Source organism: Dendrobium catenatum, unplaced genomic scaffold (assembly GCF_001605985.2).
Source record: "Dendrobium catenatum unplaced genomic scaffold, ASM160598v2 fragScaff_scaffold_1631, whole genome shotgun sequence".
Taxonomy (NCBI): Eukaryota; Viridiplantae; Streptophyta; class Magnoliopsida; order Asparagales; family Orchidaceae; genus Dendrobium; species Dendrobium catenatum.
The window spans coordinates 145,139-166,171 of record NW_021320093.1 but is presented as its reverse complement, the minus strand read 5'-3'; the positions used below and the strand labels follow the sequence as shown (position 1 = coordinate 166,171).

Here is a 21,033-nt window from a genome sequence, read left to right as displayed (position 1 = left end):
AAATGCTCCTGGTGCTCCTCGGATCGACTGTACACCAGTATGTCATCGAAGAAAACTAGTACAAACCTCCGCAGGTACGGCCGAAACACCCTGTTCATCAAGGATTGGAAAGTGGCTGGAGCATTGGTAAGCCCAAATGGCATCACCAAGAACTCATAGTGCCCCTCGTGTGTCCTGAATGCCGTCTTCGGAATATCCTCCCCTTTCATCCTGATTTGGTGGTAGCCCGACTTCAAATCCATCTTAGAGAACACTACTGCTCCATACAGCTCATCCAGTAGCTCATCGATCACCGGAATGGGAAACTTATCCGGCACAGTTTCCTTATTCAATGCCCTGTAATCCACGCAGAATCTCCAGCTACCATCCTTCTTTTTGACCAGTAGTACAGGACTAGAGAAAGGACTCACACTTGGTCTGATGATCCCCGCGTCCAACATCTCCTTAATCAGCTTCTCGATCTCGTCCTTCTGAATTTGGGGGTAGCGGTAGGGTCGCACACTAACTGGTGGCACCCCCTCCTTCAGAATGATTGCATGCTCTTGTTCCCTGAGTGGTGGTAAGCCTTGAGGCGGTTGGAACACCTCATTGAACTGTTGTATGAGCGGTTGTACTGCCAGAGGAAGGCTTCCCTCATCCCCTGCACTGACCCTCTCCAAGCGCTGCAGTTCCACCAAATATCCACCTCCCACCTCCTGTATGGTTCTGATCATGGATCTGAGAGACACGCCGGTGCCCTGCGTCGCCTTGGATCACCATCTTCTTTCCTTCCACCATTAGCTCCATCCTCAAAGCACCCCAATTTACTTTGGTCTCCCCTAAGGTCTGCAGTCATTTCATCCCCAGGATGACATCAGTGCTCCCCAACTCCAAGGGAAGAAATTCTTCCTTCACCTGGATCCCCTGAATCATCAGCACTACTCCTCTACAAACTCCCCTTCCCATTTCTACCTTTCCTGTGCCCAGCATCACTCCATAGCCGCCTGTATCCTCCAGTTTCACCCCCAGCAAGTCAACCATCTGAGTGGAGATGAAATTGTGGGTTGCCCCACTATCGATCAACACTATCACCTTTCTATCAGCCATCTCTCCCCTCACTTTCATAGTGTGATTTGGAGTGAATCCCACCACAGAATTTAGGGATACTTCTGCTACATCCAAATGTAGTTTCTCCTCATCCTCCATCTCTAACCCACTTCCACCTCCCTCCTCAGCTTCCTCGTCATCACAGATGGTGAGAACCTGAAGAGTTCGGTCCTTACACCTATGCCCTGGCATGTATTTCTCATCACATCTAAAACACAACCCCTTTGCCCTCTTCTCCTGTATCTCCTTCTCAGTTAGCCTTTTGAAATTTTCCCCTCCAGTTCTCTCTTTGGGTATTTCCCTCAACCCCCCTGTTGCTGGTGCCTTTGGAGCTAAGAAAGTAGTGGTCATTCTGTAAGATCCTCCATAATTGCTTCCCCTAATCCCCTTCTCCAGATGCTTCTGGTCCTCCACCAGCTGAGCTAGCTCCATGGCCTCTCCAAGGTCTCGTGGCCTCATCACCCGAACTGCTGCCCGGATCTCCGCTTTCAGCCCCTTCATAAAGTTTCCTTCTAACACTGTCTCTGAGAGCCGATCCAGTCTGCTGGCCAAATACTCGAACCGGTCACGATACTCTGCCACTGTCCCTTCCTGTGTCAATGCAAAAAACTGCTCATAGAAGTCTCCTCCCCTGCTGGTTCGGAAGCGTTCTAATAGACAATCCTTGAACTCCCTCCAGGTGCGAATGGGTCGCTCATGTCCCGCCATTGATACCATGCCAGAGCCTTCCCTTCTAAGCACAAGCCTGCAGCTGTCAACTTCTTCTCCTCATTCAACCCATTGATTGTAAAGTATCTCTCCACCTTGTAGATCCAGCCATGTGCGTCTTCGCCCTCAAAGATGGGCATCTTCAATTTCCTCACTCTCGGGTCACCACCGTGTCCCCTAACTCCTCCATAACCTCCCATTCCTCTAGGAGGAGGTGGTCCCCAGTAGTCACGATCTTCCCTCCTACGATCATACCCGATCCCTTCATCACATTCCCCTCTTCTTCTTTCCAAATCAGCACCACGGCGGTAAGCATCGTCCCTTCTCCCAAAAAATTCTGCACCCCTCCTTTCATAGCCCATACTCATCTCTTCCCTAGAAAGCGGTTCTAGAGGAGGTATTCCATCATCTCCCTCGAGGATCTTCACTTCCGGGTTCTCCCTCCCCCTTAATGGGTTCGGAATTCCTCCTCTTGAATGGCCGCCTGTGGCCTCCCTTGTTTCCGATGTCGCCGGATTTTGTTTGTCTTCATGCATCTTCTTCATCATATTCTCCAAAGCAGTGAACCTCCCCTCCATCTTTTCATGAATGAAAGCGAATTGGTTGTGAAAATCAATGGTTCTTTCCTCTAAATCAGCCTTCAGTTGGCCTATTTCTCCCTCCAGTGCATCAACCTTCTTTCCGGCCATCTTCCCTCCACGGTTTTACAAGAAGAACTTCTTGAGGAGGAAAGAAAAATTGCTGAAATTTTCAGATTTCCGCCTCCAACAGTCCCAAGACTATGCTCTGATACCAATTTGATAGGAAATACTTGCGTTCGCAAGTAACCCTAAGGTAATACTTGAGTTCGCAAGCAACCCTAGTCAAAATCAGCCCAAAACAGTGAGCAAAACTGCTGTCCCAGCAGTTTTACAGCAGCTCCGCAGCAGGAAATGCACCCAAACAGAGAAAAATAAGGAAAAGAAACAAGGTTTCCACTAGTAGATGCAAGAAAACAAAGAAAGATACAACGTCCTTCGATTCGAGAGGAAGAACAACTCTCCACAAGTCTCTAGCAAACCCTAGAGCCCAAGCACACAATGAGATCTCAAACTTTTCATTCAAATTCAAGATGAGGACCTAATTCCCCCCTTTCCCCCTCTTTAACTCTCATCCCCATACAAAATCCCTAAACAGCCCTTCTATTCAAATTCCCCCCCTTTCCATTCAAATTTTCCCTCCAACCCTTGAATTAACTCCATGTGAGGCCCGCCTAGAGTAAGTAAGGACCGGAGGGGCCCGCCTAACAGATACTTTCGTAAACACCTCCCAAATTTGAATTCAAATCAACCATCTTTCCTTAAATAAACTTTTCTAATTATTACATCCATGATTTCTCTTTCTTATATAGTGAATATTAACTCTCCTGGGCCTCACAAGGTAGGTCTCCCCGGTGTATCAATACTCCCCCCAAAAAACATATATTGTCCTCAAGGTGGAAGGATGGGATGTTGGTCACAGCTTTATTCAGCTGCTTTATCGCTATTTTCTTGTTTATCTTTGGAATAAGTGTGTCGTCCTTATCTAGAATATATGCAAGATCACCAGTCATGCTAGTAGCTGCATTCCTGCCCACGTTTTCTAGATCAACACCACAACCACCAATCATGTATCCAATGCCTTCAACAACAGCTTCAACAAGAGAGTTCCTCACAGCGAAATGTTCACCAATTTTTCCCTTAACAAATTCTTGACCAACTGTTGCACCATATATACAGGTATTTCTCATAATGGTAGCATCTTCTGGAGAGAAGCCAGCATTCTCAACAGGAGTAATAACAAGCTCTGCACCAACCATACCCTTTCCTACGTAATCATTAACCTCTTGCATCCAGGAGTCGCGAAACAGCTAAAGGATTGCCCAACATTTCCATTGAAAGCTATATTTAGTTGTCCTTCAAAGCATGTAACTCTATATTTTTTAGCAATCACACCAGTTATATTCCCACAAACAGGTCTATCAACATTGTGTTCTACTGCCTTTGTTACCTCCTTCTCAGGTTCAATTAATTCAACTATCTCAGGATCAGAAAGTATAATTTCATCTAGGACTGGATCATTAGTCTGGACATCCTGATTCCTTATTTCAACGCTTCTCCACTTTGGTAGGTCTACATTCAATAAAATATAGCTGCGAACAATGTGTTTAGTCTTTTTAAAGAAGCTTGTCTTTGTCTCAACAATTCAATTCTTCCAATTATACCATCCATCTTCTCATAGCCCAGTTGAGCCATAATGCCTATCACCTCTTTGGCAACATACACAAAATAGTTGACCAGATCACCAGGAACACCAGGGAAACATGCATGAAGTTCTTGTCTCTAACTTGCAACTCCAGCTGTGCAGTTGTTTGTGTGACAAATGCATGCCATTATACAGCCTGTTGCTATCATAACAATTGATCCAAAACCATACTCATCAGAACCAATGGCTGCAGCCATAAGGACATCAAATTCACTCTTGAATCCATCAACCACTAGAAGGATAATCCTTTCTCTCAATCCATTTTCGATTAAGTGTCTGATGTGTCTCCATCAATCCAAGCTCCCATGGTCCAGCAACATGTTTAATAGAGCTTACAGGGCTAGCTCCAGTTCTGCCATTATGACCAAATATATGTATTATGTCAGCATTCACCTTAACTATTGCTGAAGCTACGGTGCCTATCCCAGCTATTGCTGCAAGCTTCATGGATACCTTGGCCTTTGGATTAAAATGATGGAGGTTAAAAATCAACTGTGAAAAATCCTCAATTGAATAAATATCACGATATGGAGGAGATATAAGAGGAACACCATGTTTATAATTCCTTAATCTTCCTATGTAAGCGCTAACTTTTTTCCCTGGAAGTTGATCACCTTCTTTTGGTTTTGCACCTTGAGCAATTTTGATCTCTAACTGGTCAGCATTGGCTAAAAAATTGGAGTAACACCAAAACATCCTGAAGCAACCTGTTTAATTGCACTTGTGGCAGTATCACCATTCTGGAGACCTTTAAGGTGAGGAAGCGTTGGAGAATATCCATCAATAACGTCTACAAGTGGACTCCAGTGGATAGGATCCTTACCACCCTCTCCAGATGTGATTTTCTATCTAACCTATTCATTGCAATTGCAATAGCTTCATGCGTTTCCCTAGAAATAACTCCAGAAGACATTACACCAGCATCAAAATGTTGTACAATGGAAGATGCAGGTTCAACTTTACCAACTGGAATATGTGGATGCTTATTTTTAAGTTCCAGAAGATCTCTAAGAACATTTACTGGTCGGTTAGCAAGATATTGCTGATAGATTACATAAGCACTCTTACTTTTCTCAAAACTGCTTTATGCAGCAGTTTTGACAGCTCAGGGTTGTTGCCATGATATTCACATCCTGGTCGGAATTAAATGAATCCAAAGTTTCCCAATCTTTTTGCGGTGTCCTCTGAGAAATCCTTCATCCTAGGATTGCCACTATCCCAATAGCTTCTTCCTCTAGTCTAACAGTTGTCCTGATCCCTACATATTTCCCTTGTGTTTTGAGGGTGTGAATCTCACATTTTTTTCTCCACCTCACATGACCCGATCCCCATTATTCGGCCCGTCCTCCTCCGATCGTCCACTCATTTTGCCCAAAAGACCTCCCATACCATGAAACTCCCTTCTTGTTATCCCTCCATCAAAAAATCCTATTTTGTTCTTTATTGAATCCCTAGGAGGTGGCTCCGGACCCCTCCTCTGATAGCCCACTTCCCTTGCTCCAAATGCCTCTTATAGTGGTCGACTACCCTACCACATTCACAAAAAACCCCTCCTTGCTATCACCTCATTCGAAAACCCGAATCTACCCCTTATCGGAGCCCCACGATGTGGATTTTGATAAAAGAAACTCTCATTGAACACCCGTCCTATCTCCTTTCCCTTCGATTCAGCTTAGGGAATCCTAGTCAAATCTTGGTTAGAGTTAGCCATCAGAACCACTGATGAAGTTTTTGATTGCATTTTAAAAAGTTTCCTCATTATCTCCTCCATGTGGGCTCCAAAACTTCGAGCCCCGGCCTTCCCTCTTGTTGTTGGGGGAGTTTTAACGAATTAAGTTCCAGGGTAAATTTTCAGAAGGCAAATTGAGTTTGTAGATAAGACAATACCCAGAGATTTCACCCTCATTTTACGAGGACTTTATGATCTGAGTTCTGGTTTCCTATAGGCGCAAGTCCCTATAGTTAATTACCCCTCCTGATCAAGTGAGAGATTTCAATTAAGGCTAATCTTAAATATGTTCATCATATTCATAGATATGTAATATCTGACATATAGTAGCAGCATTGGTTGATATTTGAAAATTTGATATTTAAAATTTGAAATTTCATAATCTTCCACTTAAAGTGGATGGTGTGGGGAGTGATGATGAGCTCAATCAAGATCCCATGATTTCGTTGTCTCGGGCCATCATGGTCCCTAATCTACTTAGGCAGAGGAGGTACTCGATCTAACCTGACAGGAGGATCCTTGTCGGCAGCCATGGTTGCGTCGTCTAAGGCTACCTTATAGGGGGTGTATATTTATCTAAGAGGACAAATTTGAATCCACCTTAGCTAACAAAGGGTTTTCTGTCCAATCGGTTAGAGGACAAGTTCCACATCCTTACTGGCAAAAGACAAATTAAGAATGAATCTTAGTAATATTCTTGACTAGATATTAGCTATTTGTGAGCTGAATTAATTTTTAGATTTATTCACCTCGACAAACTATTATAGAGAGTTAATGAGTTTTGCTTTAAGCGTTTGGTGATTAGTTTTAATTTTAAATATCCTTATTTTGGGTGATTATTTGGAATCTTGGATTTTTATGGGCATTTGGAGGCATTTTAAATGCTTGTGTCCCATCCGGTTGAGATTTTCTATCAACACGGCCATCCCCAGGGTGACTTTGAGGTGATTTGAAAATATTAATATTTTGTGTAAGTTTGAGGACATTTGAAAATATATGATCCCCTCCGTTTGAGATTTATATTCAACACGATCATCATTGCAATGAATTTGAGGTCATTTGAAGTTATTAGTATTTTGTGGAAGTTTGAGGACATTTGAAAATATATGATCCACTTCGGTTGAGATTTACATTCAACATGATCATCATCAGGGTATTTATGGGTTGTTATAATTTATTTTATTAACCTTGTCGACTCTGCCTATTTGTTGACAGAGGATCGGGTTTGAATCTATATTCCGCCCTTGACTCACATAGCCTCCTCAGACATCGTGCATGTACTTTCAACATGCTCCCTGGGGCCCACATAGGTTTATGCTGATGGATCACATGTGTTCATAATATAATTTTTAAAGTACAATTGTAGTGTCAAATGACACATTGGAGTGAAGCCCTCTGCTTATTGCAAACACATGCGAGAGGACAATTTTTGAAGTGTAATTACAGTGTCAAATGACATATTGGAGTGAAACCCTCTGCTTATTGTCAATGGATACGGGGGTATTTTGATGTGATTGCAATGTCAAACGACATTCTTGAATGAAACCCGTGCGTCCTAACAATGTATGCTATAGGTCATCTTTGGAATGCAGTAGTAATGTCAAGATGACACACTGGAGTAAAACCCTTTATATATTACAAATATATGTCGGAGGTCACTTTGAAATATATTTGTAGTGTCAGGTGACATGCCTGTATAAGTTATGACACGTGCATATGCAACATGTAAATATAATGCATGTATGAGGGGCATTTTAAATACTTGTGATATATCCACTGTTATTATCCACAAATAGGTCATGTCAACCATCTTTGCTTTCATTCAAATCAGTGCATTCATCTGATTTGATGTTGGATGCAAGCTGAATTGCATTTATCGTGAACTCTCTCATGTATTTTAGCTTTGTGTTCACAAGAGACTATCACATACACATGCAAGCCAATCGACCTTGATTCATGGGAGATTATTACATCCATCGCTCGTACGTAATCTCCATTTAGACGTGGACTGGTGCATTTACTTGTCATTTAACAACTGTTGATTGTAGGTGGACTACTTTCAACATAGCATTCTACCCTTCATCTCTAGTCAGGCTGCATTCTTATATGTAATTGTAGGTAAATCGTTGTGTCACGGTCTCTTGAAATTGCCTGTGAACTAGCTGCCACATGTTCTTTGTAATTAGGCAACAATGATTACATTGCATTTGTTTCAGGCTCTTCGACTATCTCTTGGCTTGAAATTCACTGCATGATTTCTCATTGCTGCTTGCACGGTTAAATGTACTTTTAAGGTTCTATTGCTATCAACTGCATGTACACCCTAGTGTTTGTTGCATGCTACATGTACTTGCATCATATCCTCCCTCGCCATTCATAGGTGGTCTGATGTACTTATTTGCAAGTGCCACCACTTCAATCTACAAGTTAACTGTTACTTGCATAACAAGTCTTTTGCTGTTACATTTGGGAAGTACTTATGCATTTCGTTGTTGACTGATGTTACTTTCAAGTCAACCACATTTGAAAGTTTCCCACCATGAGTTCCCTGCTTGTGAATTGATATTCATTAGAATGATATTCGTTAGAATAATCAACATTATTATTTGTCATTTGTGTTTTGATTATTATTGTGCATTTTAAAGTTTAGGGCTAGTTCCCTGTTGTTTGTGAATGTTTTGTTTCATGCGTTATGTTGAAGTTAGGTCCCCTGTATTGCTGCTTAGGTTAGGTCCTTTTGTTGTTAAGATTTTATGCATTTTAGTCTGAATTTTGGCAGTATCTCGGCATCTCCCATTTGAGGGAAATTTGGGGAGTCATAGCCTTTCCGCCATGTCAAGAAAGATGCACACGATCATTGTCGTGTGATACCGTGGTTGTAGTCTTCAATCCCTTTATGCCAAGAAAAGCGTGAATGGGTTTTCAGGGGCATCTGTTTGAAAATGCACAGTTGTTTCACACTAAGGTGCATACGAGTACTTAAATTTTTATCTGCCATGCTAATAAAAGCGCGCATGAGGATTACCTGCCTTGTCACAAGCATCGCAGTGAGTTTCCTTGCACTGCGCTAAGAAAAATGTGCATTGGTGGTTGCTCGTCGCACTGCAAACATTGAGGACAAGGTTTGGGATTTTACACCTTCGCAGGGGTTGATGATGATGTCGTTGGCTGTGTCGACTGTGTCAGGGTGACGATGGCAGTGTCTGCATCAAATGTACGTATGTCTGGGGCATATATTTTTCTTCTCCCCTGTTCTTCACTTCTCTTTTTTATATTAACAACAATTAATTATAACTAATTGTAATAATTAATTATAATCAATAGTAATTAATTAAAATTAATAATATCTAATTATGATTAATAATAATTAATTGTGATTAATCAAAATTAATTATAATTACTAGTAATTAATTTATAATTAATATTAATTAATTATTATCAATTATACTTAATGTTAATTAATCACAATTAATTAAAATTAATTACAATTAATTAAAAAGGTTGTTTGAATACCCGATTTATATTGAATTTGAGCAGGATTTATGTTAAACCCTGTCAAACAGGATTTATAGAACTGTTAAATCTCTCAGCCAGTTAAATCCTCCGTTTCTTTCTTTAGTCGAAGAAGCACGCGAAAGGGAGAAAGATCTTTACCTTCGCGAAGAGCGAGCTTCAGTCATTACTTTCAATCCAATAGGGAGAGAAAGTCGTCGAAGGAGTCGCTCCGATTCGATAAGAAGAAATGTCGTTGTTGGAGGCGTTGTTAGGTTGGAAGGGAGGCGGGGATCTTGGAGTTCAGCTATTAAGCGGGGTTTGGCTAGGGCAGAGGTGTTGGCAAGAGAGGAAGAAGAAGCATATGGAGATTTGCAGCTAGGTTGAGGTAATCGGAGGGGAAGGTTGACAGTGCATTTCGTCTGGATTAGGAGGTTGACAACTTCGGGAATTTGATCGGTCGACTACTGAGGCAACGACTTGAGGAATCGGGAAGAGCTAGAGGCGAGGATTTCAGTTGTGTTCGCAAGTGGGAGAGGGTTTTCGCGTGAGGAAGAAGAGGTAGAAACGAAATACTTCATTTCATTTCCCTTTAATGATGAGGTAGATACATGCGTAGAGTGCCGACGACGTGCATAGGACTTTCATTTTATGGGATTTGTGGGATTTTATGGCAAGTGACGTGCGGAGTTCGGCATTGATGTCGAGCATGTACACTGGTTTTATTTATTTTTTTATTTTTGCTGGCGTATACATGTCAACACTCAAGAATTTCCTTTCTCTTTGGTTCAACACTAGGAAACACCGGTGAAGCTTTCAACTAGATCTCAATTAATTTCCTCATCATGCCTTCCATGTTCTCGAATCGGTTTTCTATTTGGGTTTCCATGTACGACAGCCTTCCTTCCACCATTGTAAACCTTTCTTCTATTCCAACATGTTTTTCCTCCATCTTTGCCTTGAGTTGTTCCATCTCTCCTTCCAACGCCTCCATCTTCTTTGATGTTGTTCACAGATCTATTATTCAAACCGCAAAAAATAACAAAAAAAGACAATGATGAATGGCCTTCTATCAGCAAAATTAGTAAGGGGAAGGAATTATGCAGCAAATTTCAGCGAGGACAATTGCGATTTTGGTTTAGGACACGGCTCTGATACCAATTTAATATGCTGTCGAAAAAAAAACAACAATAAAATAAGAGAAAAATTGTAGAAATACTCCAAACGATGACTGATTTTTTATTAACTCAAAGCAAAGGCAAGATACAAGTGATCTACAATTAGAGAGGCAGATCGGCTCTCCCAAACAACCTAGACTCAGCTAGGAAACCCTCAAGAATAAAACTACAACAAAACATAAAACTCAACAATTGCCTCCCTAAACCCTAGACACTCCCTCCTTAAATGTCCTTATAATACAAAATCATAAATAGAACATTCCTAAATAATTTAAACATGATTTAGGAAACCTTCCTAAACAATTAAACATGATTCAGGAAACCTTCCTAAACTATTATATATAATTTAGAAAACCTTCATAAACAATTAAACATATTTTAGAAAGCTTACCTAAACAATTAAATATGTTTAAGGAAAACTTTCTAAACAATTAAACACTTCTTAAATAGCATAAATATAATCAAGAAACTTTTCTAAACACCTCCCAAATCTGATTTCAAATTAGCCCTCTTTCCTTAAATAAAATTTCCTAATTATTGCTCCTCTGATTTCTCTTTCTTACATAGTGAATATTAACTCCCCTGAGCCCCACTAGGTACCCCCCCCCGCCGCACTGGCGTATCAATTTGCAACCACTTTATGATGAGGGCAACTATCTTCTCCATTTTGAAGCAAAGAACTTATGACAAACTCTACTACAAAACTATATACCCTTGCAAACTTGTATGTTTATCTCAAATCTATTGCAAGGTGGTTGCAAATTGAACTATCAATTTTTTTACATATCATTCACAATTTTGTCGGGTTGTCACTATTTCTTCACATATCAATAAAAAAGCCCATACAAAATTGCACTTTCAAATTTGACAGTATTGTAATTAAAATGTTTCATAACCCCACTACAATCATAATTGCAACAAATCCAACAACAATCTAAAAAATACAAGATTATAAGAGGGAACAATATTAACCAATTTTAAAATTGAACATACTATGAATGTTGTAGTGCCTATAACAAACACTATATAATGCAAATAAAAATATAGTTCATGATTGTTTAAATAAAATATACCCCCCTTTTAATGTGGTCATTCATCATTAAACTCATGGTTGATTAGACCCTTTCCATGCTATCACATATTTTTTGTGCAATCTATGGCATCAGATGATGTATTAAAAGCACCTTTAAGCATAGACTCTATTATTTGCTCAACTTACTGTATTTAATGTTGTGATAATCCTGCTTAAAATTTAGGCTTAAAAGAGTCATCAATATATAAATCATGAGTATTCCAACAAAAATTTAAGGGAGCATCACTGAGTGTGCATCAATATAGTCGACCTTTCTGTTAGATTGGTCTCTAGTGGATCGATCCAATTACAATCGGTCCCTGGGACCGGTCCCGGTTTATTCTAGGAGGGGTGGCGGTAAAGAGGGAGAGAGGGAGGAGTGGGTCCACCAAAACTTTAAATTCAAATTTTTGGGAGGGAAAGGAGGGGGCGGCAAGGGCTTCTTAGTCATTTGGCTTGATTAATTAATTATATGCTTAAGTATGATGAGGGAATTGGGGTTAGGGTTATGTTTTGATTATTGAGTTCTCTTGGGTTCTTTTTCTTGGTGTCTTGGGCTCTAGATTCATCATCTAGAGATTGGGAGAGATCGATCCTCCTCTCGAATTGAGGATCAATTGTATCTTGCTTTCATTTCTTCTTTCCGTTAGTTTGCTTATTGCAATAAAAACTACTATTTGGTGTGATTATCCCTCATATTTTGTGAGATTGTTTGTTGATTTTGTCTTTATTGATAGAAATACTTGAGATCTCTAAGTATTTCCTATCAAATTGGTATTAGAGTTAGTCTTGGGATCACCGGGGGCTGAATTTTTGAAATTTTAGCTGCAAAATTTTATCTGGAGGAAGGTACCCTTGTTGATTTTTGGATCAAAATCCAAAAATTTGACGGCGGCCAAGGGGTTAGATGCTTTGGAAGAACGTTTTGAAAGAAAGATAAGCCAAATAAAAGCCACGGTGGAGGATTGAATTTCATCCGTGGAAAACAAGGTTTCATTCATGGAAGACAAAGTTTACGATCTCCATTTAATGGTGAAGAAGTTATTAGAAAATAGAATCCAAATAGCGGCATCGGAGGTGAAGGGACCAATGGGAAGAACTATGAATTTGATTTTTGTAGGAGGGAAGACGATGTAGAAATCATTGAGGAGAAATGAGGAAGGTATGTAGAGAGACGTGAAAATAGGGAACAAGGAGTAAGGGGTGCTGGTTGGGTGAAAAAAAGAGGGAAATTATGGAAAGAGGGGTGCTGATTTTGGAGAAAGGAGGGAAGAAAGTGAAGAGTGGTTTGAAGATGAACATGTAAGGGAAGATTGGGAGACTTGGGGAGAGCAAAACACTTGGGAGATGGGAAAGTATGGAGGTATTCGGTGAAATGGGGGAGAATCAAAGGTGAGGAAGCTGAAGTGCCAATTTTTGAAGGGGAGGATATTTATTGATGGATCTACAAGGTGGAGAGGTACTCGCCATTAATAGGTTAACGGATAAGGAGAAACAGACATCAGCAGTCCTATGTTTGGAGGGGAAGGTGCTGTCATGGTTCTAGTGGAGGGACCAAATGAGACCTATACGGAGCTGGAGAGCATTCAAGGATTATTTATTAGAATGTTTCCAAACTGATGGGGGAGGGGACTTCTATGAGCAATTTTTTGCACTAGTGTAGGACGGCTCAGTGACTGACTATTGGGAACAGTTCTAGCACCTAGCAAATCGGGTGGAGCGATTATCATAGACTACATTAAAGGGAAACTTCATGAAATGGTTCAAGGCAGAGATCAAGGTTTAAAATTGCATAAATAAGCCTTGAGGCGTTTTTCGTCCGTATGGCGAGGCGTAAGCCTCGAGGCGGTGTGAGACGTAAGCCTCACAGACGAAAAATTGCATAAATGAGAATTTAAGGGTTTTAGCAGGTAAATAAAGTAAGAGTCTATCATATAATAAAAACATCTAAATGACAAGTGAAATTTGTGGAAAACAATAAAATAAATGCAATATATACATTGCATAATATAATTCAAAGTACATAACCACAAAATATTAGTCTATCAAAACTTCCAAAGTATAAATAAGAAAGAACATGTAAAATCCAATCATGTCCCATCACTAAATGGGTCTTTAAGAGAATCTTCTTCTCCAATTGTATTTATGAATGTCATATCTTCATCATCTTCGATGTTACTGAGTTTTCTCTTCCTTGTTCAATAAGAATAATTATTGTCATGTTAATTGCCCATGTGATATATATATATATATATATATATATATATATATATATAATGTAAGAGCACATAAAAAATTGTGAAATACCATTATTTGCTTATTGTGCTGCAGAATTGGTAGATGTGTGTGGTGTGGTACTAGTGGATGTGCCCACTTGATCTTCTTCGCCCCTCAAGACATCCACACTTAGATCCTCTAGCTGCAGGTCTGATAATGGCAAATCTTTATCATCATCTATGAACCACTCATTATCAGATGCTACATCATCACACACCGAGTTCTCATCATCCTTCAACCACTTGTTCCTCAACCACATTTCTCTCAACCTTTTGTTGTGCATAAAATACACAAGGGAGTTCATTCTGAGTGTTGAAAGTCGATTTCTTCTCTTTGTTTGCACTTGATTATATATACTTCAGTTTCGCTCACACCTAGAGGAAGAACAAGTGAGGTCTAAAACTCTACAGCAAAACTCTGTAACTCAGAGGTGAAATCACCTAATTGGATCCATCATTAAACTATTTTCAAGAAGAAAAATGATAATTAGAACATATTAAAGTGTTCTGCATGTACAAAAAGTTTGCAAAAAATAAGTATACCTGGAGGGCTTTTGGCAATAGTATATTTTGCTGCTTGCAGACTAAAAAATCCCTTCCTATTCCGAAATAGAACAAGTTCTAAATTTGTAAGCTCCCTAACGGTCTGGTCCGGTATTAGTCGTTCCATGCAATGATACAAGCCAAGCTTCACCTTCGGGTTTGAGGATTTCCTCTCTAAATATTGAAATTGAGGATTGAGATAATACGCCGCTGCATGTAGATGACGGTGTAACTGGACCTCCCACCGAGCATCAATGATATCCGAAATCTCTCTATAACTTGCATCCTCTCCTCCCAAGTTATGTGCAATCAACTCATTTGCCTCATCCATTGCGTTATATATAAAACCCATGGCTGATTTTTTCTCGGCATCCACTAAACGTAGAACTTGTATTAAGGGTAGATGGCATAGGTCACACTTGCCCAAAATTTATCATTTATAATTAGCCTTCGTATTTCCTTCCCCTCATGTTTCTTGCCCCACGCATAATTAAGCCATTGTATCAATGTAAACATTGTTTCAAGAGGTTGTCTCACATCCAGCAGGCTTTGCAGTATCAAATAAGATGTGACAAACCTGTAGAATAAACTTGCATTAGGAATTGAAAATGATTTGCAGTGCACAAATATAATATGTGATGCATAAAAGGTCTAATAACGAACCTAGTGGTATCAGAGCAAATGATTTCCTTCTTTAAAAACTTCTTATTAAGGCTAAGACCCATGAGTGGTTGTAGATGAATTTTGTGATCTTCTTCATCTTAGAAAGGGTGCTCTTGTGTTGAGGTAAATCACCAACTTCATCCAATATAAGATCGATACAGTGTGCTACGCAGGGGGTCCAATAGAGGTGTTTCCTCTTCTACATCAATATCTGACCAGTTGCTTTGTATGCACTAGCATTGTCAGTCACCACCTGAACAACCAATTGCTCCTCAATCTCCTCAACAACCCCATCTAGTAAATTGGAAATGAATTTATCATTTTTAACCTCATCTGAAGTTTCAACTGATCGTAAAAATACCGTGCCGTAGGGATTGCTTACAAGGATATTAATCAAGCTCCTTATCTTCATGTCAAACAATCCATCTGACATAATTGTAACACTAGTCTCACTCCATGTCCGTTTAATCTCATCGATACTCTGCTTTGTGTTCTGCAGCTCCTTCAAAATTCATGTTCGCAACTCGTACATGGAAGGTGCCTTCAACCCTCTCTCATACAACCCTATAGATCGCAACATATTGAAATAGGCCGGCGATGTCACAACATTAAATGGAATGACATTCTCATAAAAAAATCTACCAATATCCATGCAAACCTGACGTCGACCGTCTCTGGTACCAGTCGCAAGCATCATCTGTGCTTGTCCTCTATCCTCTCCTAGATTAATCATATACTGGTCCATCGGACCCCTCACACCTCTATTTTGTATAGTGGAGGAAGAGCCCTTTCTACTCTCGTTCCCGTAGTAAGCACCTTGTTCGACCCTTTCATCAAATTGCTCCTGTTGTAAATGTTTTGACATGGTACTTTTCTTCATGTAAGCAATAATTTCATCCATCACCTTGTCTGGCACATTTGCAAACGTTGCTACGTTTTTATGAGAGCCGGATAAGTATTCCTTCATGCGGGTAACTCCGCCCTTGACCACTTTATCACAAAATTGTATTTCAAATACACATAAGTCTTCTCACCGCCACCTACGTCAACCTGTACACTGTATTTTCAAGAAGGGTCTCTTCGCAATGACGTATTAGACTTTTTCTTGCCCTTAATCATATTTCTTAAAGTACAAATGCAAAATGAAACAAAAAAAAAAAAACTCAAAAAAATTAAAACACTAGCTTTCCTATAAGTTGAAAAATCAAACTCTAAACTTAAAAAAAACCCTATAAACACTTAAAGAAATGATGTTGAGGGGCGGCCAAAAACAAAAGACTCACCGGCGAGAGGCGGCTCCGGCGGGAGAGGCGGCGGAAATGTGCAAGAGATCCGGGATCGGGAGCGTGTGGGATAGGTGCCGCGGGAGACCTTCGTTTGGTTCAGCTTTGACTGATAGAAGCAAGAAACATCAATTTTATTTTAAACTTTAAGTGAGTGGGGCCCTTTAGTAAGGCGCACGCTTCAACCAAAATTGCGCAATACCGCAATTGAGGCGCGCCTCACTGTACCTGAGACGTAAGCCTTAGCAAACGCCAAAATTGCTTAGGCAATAAGGCGGCATGGGTCCAAATTGCGCAGAGGCGCGCCTCTTATTGCGCAATTTTAAACTATGGCAGAGCTCAGAGCGGCGATGAAAGTCATGACTACTTGTGACTTGGGAGAGGCCATGAAGTTGGCACAGCTGGCAGAAAATTAGAAAAATCTAGAGAAGGGAGCCAGGAGCAGCAGCTCAGGAGGCGCTTACTGGATGACGAACACCCACTTAACACCCAAGGGTCCTGCAACAAGGGGGATTTCATGAGACCACCAAGGAGAAGACATTAGGAGGAGGGAGCGGGGGAAATTTCAAGAGGCTGACGGAGAAGGAGATGCAGGAGAAGAGGGCAAATGGGTTGTGTTTTAGTTGTGATGAGAAGTACACTCCAAGGCATAGGTGTAGGGATTGAACTCTTTAGGTTCTCACCATCTGTGATGATGGGGTACAAGGAAGGTGGAGAAAGGCCAGATGATCTGTAGATGAGTGGTGATGACTATCTAGGAGATTTAGGTGAGGTATGAATTTCTTTCACTGGAGTTAGGAAGTATAGATGTCATCTTGGGAATGAAGTGGTTGCAGACCCTGGGGGACACCAAGGTCAATTAGGGAGCACTCATGATGGAGCTGAGTGTGGATGGAAGAAAGGTGGTGATCATGAGAGATGCAGGGCTATTCAAAGCAATGGTGTTACTCAAAACCTTGGTAAGGAATATCTAGGAGGTGGGGGAAGGTTAGTTGGTGGAGCTGCACAGATTTGAGGGAGTTAGATTGGAGGAGGAAGGGGTCATACCCCTCTCTATACAACCGTTAATCCATCAATTCTAGGAGGTGTTTCATCCGCCTCAGGGATTGTCACCACTTAGGGAGCCGGAGCATGCTATCACCTTGAGAGAACGTGTGTTGCCCATCAGCGTCAAGCCCTACAGATATTCTCAATTTCAGAAGAACGAGATTGAGAAGTTGATTATAGAGATGCTGGAGGCTGGAATCATCAAACCTAGTGTTAGTCTTTTTTCTAGTCCAATATTACTGGTGTAGGAAAAAGATGGCAGGTGGAGGTTTTGTATGGATTACAAGACGATCAACAAGCAAACTGTGCCAAACAAGTTTCCTATACCGGTGATTAATGAACTGTTGGATGAATTAAGTGGGGCAGTGATATTCACCAAGATAAATGTGAAATTAGGATATATTAGATCATAATGAAGAAGATGTGCCAAAAACTGCTTTCAGAACTCACGAGGGATATTATGAGTTCCTATTAATGCCTTTTGGCCTCACTAACGCCCCGGCCACATTCTTGTCTCTTATAAACAAGGTCTTTCGACTCTACATTAGGCGATTTTGTCTTGGTGTTCTTTGACGATATCCTAATTTACAGCAGGACATAGGAGGAACACTAAGAGCACTTGAAGAGGGTGCTAGATGTGTTATAGGAGCATCAGTTGAGGGCCAATTTGAAGAAGTGCTATTTTGCCCAGACCAGTATGGAGTATTTGGGCCATATTGTGTCCAAAGAGGGGGTGACAATTGATCATTAAAAAATTGAGGCTATGTTGATATTGCCATTACCTAAGAATCTAAAGGAGTTGAGGGGATTCTTAGAACTGATAGGATACTAAAGGAGGTTTGTGAATTGGTATAAATCTATCGTTTGACCATTAATAGAGCAATTAAAGAAGGATGGGTTCTTATGGGGGGAGGCAGCTACAACTGCTTTTGAGAGTTTGAAGAAGGCTATGACCATTGTATCGGTTTTAGCTATGTCAGACTTCACTCTTCAGGGTATGGATTGGAGATAATGCTCATGTAGGATCATCGACCCATTGCCTATTTCAGCCAGGTGTTGACAACTAAGGCCTGGTTGAAATTAGTTTATGATTGGGAGCTAGTGGCCATCGTATTAGCCATCTAGAAGTGGCGCCCTACCTATTAGGTAAGCATTTCATTGTCACAACATACCAACGAAGCCTAAAATACTTGCTAGAAGCCTGGAGCAATGGATGGTGATAGAGGAGCATTAGAGGTAGCTGTCTAAATTGCTGGGATATGATTTTGAAATCTAATACAAGTCAGGAGTGGAGAATAAGGCGGCAAAAGCCTTGTCCAAATGTATGGGTGAGTTACAGGCGATAATAGTATAAATCCCATTGATGTTGGATTGGGAGGCCATCAAGGAGGAGAGTGCCAGAGATGAGGAGCTAAAAAAATCAGGGATGATTTACTGAGGGAAAGGAGTAGCCACCCGGGGTATTCCTTGGAGGGGGAGATATTGTTGTATCAGGGAAGGTTTGTGATGCCTAGGACATCCACCCACATTCCACACTTGCTCATGGAGTTTCATGGGAGCGTTGTTGGGGGTCACTCAGGGGTGCATAAGATATACAAGAGGCTAGCATCAGAGCTGTATTGGAAGGGGATGCATAAGGATATGAAGGACATGGTAGCCATTTGTGAGAGTTGTCAGAAGAACAAATACATGGCCATGTCTCCAGGAGGATTACTGCAGCCTTCAGCTTTACTAAGAAGGGTGTGGGAGGAGATATCCATGGATTTCATAAATGAGCTTCTTCAATCAGAAGGATTTACAGTGATCCTAGTGGCAGTGGATCGATTGAGCAAGTATACTTATTTCATTTCCCTACGACACCCATACATTGTAGTGACAATGGCTTCAGCTTTCATCAGAGAGGTGGTCAGACTACATGGAGTACCAGAGGCTATAGTATTCGACAGGGATAAGGTGTTCCTCTGTCATTTATAGAGGGAGCTATTCAGATTAGATGAGACAATATGAAAGAGGAGCATTGTCTACCACCCACAGAAAGGTGGCCAAATAGAAGTGGTCAGCAGGAGCTTGGAGATTTTCCTCAGATGCTTTATATCAGAGACTCCCAAGTTATGGGCCAGGTGGTTATCATGGGCTGAGTATTGGTACAAAATCTCTTATCATTCTGCTTTTCAGATGACACCATTCAAGGTGTTGTACGGGGGGATCCATCTCACTGGGTGCAATTTGGACATAACAGCACTCCAGTTTATTCAGTGGAGTACTTGGAGGAGAGGGATAGGGTGTTAGATGAATTGAAGAGGCATCTGCTGAGAGCTCAACAGATTATGAAGAAATAGGCAGATGGGCATAGGAAAGACATCCAATTTGAGTAGGGGGGAAGGTGTTCTTGAAGCTTCGACCTTAAAGGCAAAATATAGTCGCCAATAAGAGGAATGAGAAGCTTGTCCCTAGATACTTTTGGCCCTATGAGATATTAGAGAGGATTGGAGTGGTGGCATACCGATTGAAACTACCACCAACGGCGACTATACATCTTGTTTTCCATGTATCCCAATTGAGAAGGGCCATTGGAAATTATGCAGCCAGTTTGGAGTTACCGGTGACACTCACTGAAGATTTAGAGGTGATGTTGGAACCCTTGGAGTTGATGGGGGTTCGCTAGGAGAAGATGGAACTAAGGAAGTGTTGATTAAGTGGAAGAGTCTCCCAGACTATGAGGCCATATAAGAGCCATACGAGAAGGTGAAACATTAGTTTCCTTATTTTCACCTTGAGGACTAGGTGATTCTTTGGGAGGGTGGTATTGTTAGACCGGTCCTGATTTATTCCAGGAGTGGTGACAACAAAGAGAGAGAGAGGGAGGAGTCGGGTCCACCTAAAACTTCAAATTCAAATTCTTGGGAGGGAAAGGAGGGGGCAACAATGGCTCTTTAGTCATTTGGATTGATTAATTAATTGTATGCTTAAGTAGGATGAGGGAATTGGGGTTAGGGTTATGTTTTGATTATTGAGTTCTCTTGGGTTCTTTTTCTTAGTGTCTTGGGCTCTAGATTCATCATCTAGAGATTGTGAGAGATCGATCTCGAATTGAGAATCAATTGTATCTTGCTTTGATTTCTTCTTTCCGTTAGTTTGCTTCTTGCAATAAAAACTACTATTTGGTGTGATTATCCCTCATATTTTGTGAGATTGTTTGCTGATTTTGTCTCAATTGATAGAAATACTTGAGATCTCCAAGTATTTCCTATCACTTTCCTTGAGTTGCATGCAGCCTATATCCATACTTTAATATCAATATCACCCTAATAGCTACATAGCTCTTCATATCTCTCAAAAATACTCGCAATATTATGATCCTGTATTGATATAAAATTTAATTTCAAATAAAATATTAATGTTTAAATCATTTTGTAAATATTCTTGACGTACAATCTAAACACATCATACTATCACTTGCAATGAACTTGCATGGATGAATTCTTCCGTCTCCTTAGGTGAGTCTTAAATAACTCTGCTTGTGTGGGCTACCTCCTCCATGACATAGACTACACTACAGAAAATTGTAGCTACATTATAATGATGAATGAAATTTATTGCTGTTTTAAATCAACTTATCATATAGTCATAGCAAGTGATAGAAGGGATGGAGCCACCACTTCTTTTGTGAAGT

At 40.7% G+C, this 21,033-nt stretch overlaps 1 protein-coding gene and 1 pseudogene across 1 annotated transcript in view; one reads left to right on the top strand and one right to left on the bottom strand.

Moving 5' to 3' along the window:
- LOC110107670 (bifunctional nitrilase/nitrile hydratase NIT4) overlaps positions 1–21,033 on the top strand; it is a 53,995-nt gene that overhangs the window by 8,659 nt on the left and 24,303 nt on the right. The gene's annotated exons all lie outside the window — the stretch shown is intronic.
- On the bottom strand, positions 1,520–5,443 carry LOC110107668 (annotated as a pseudogene).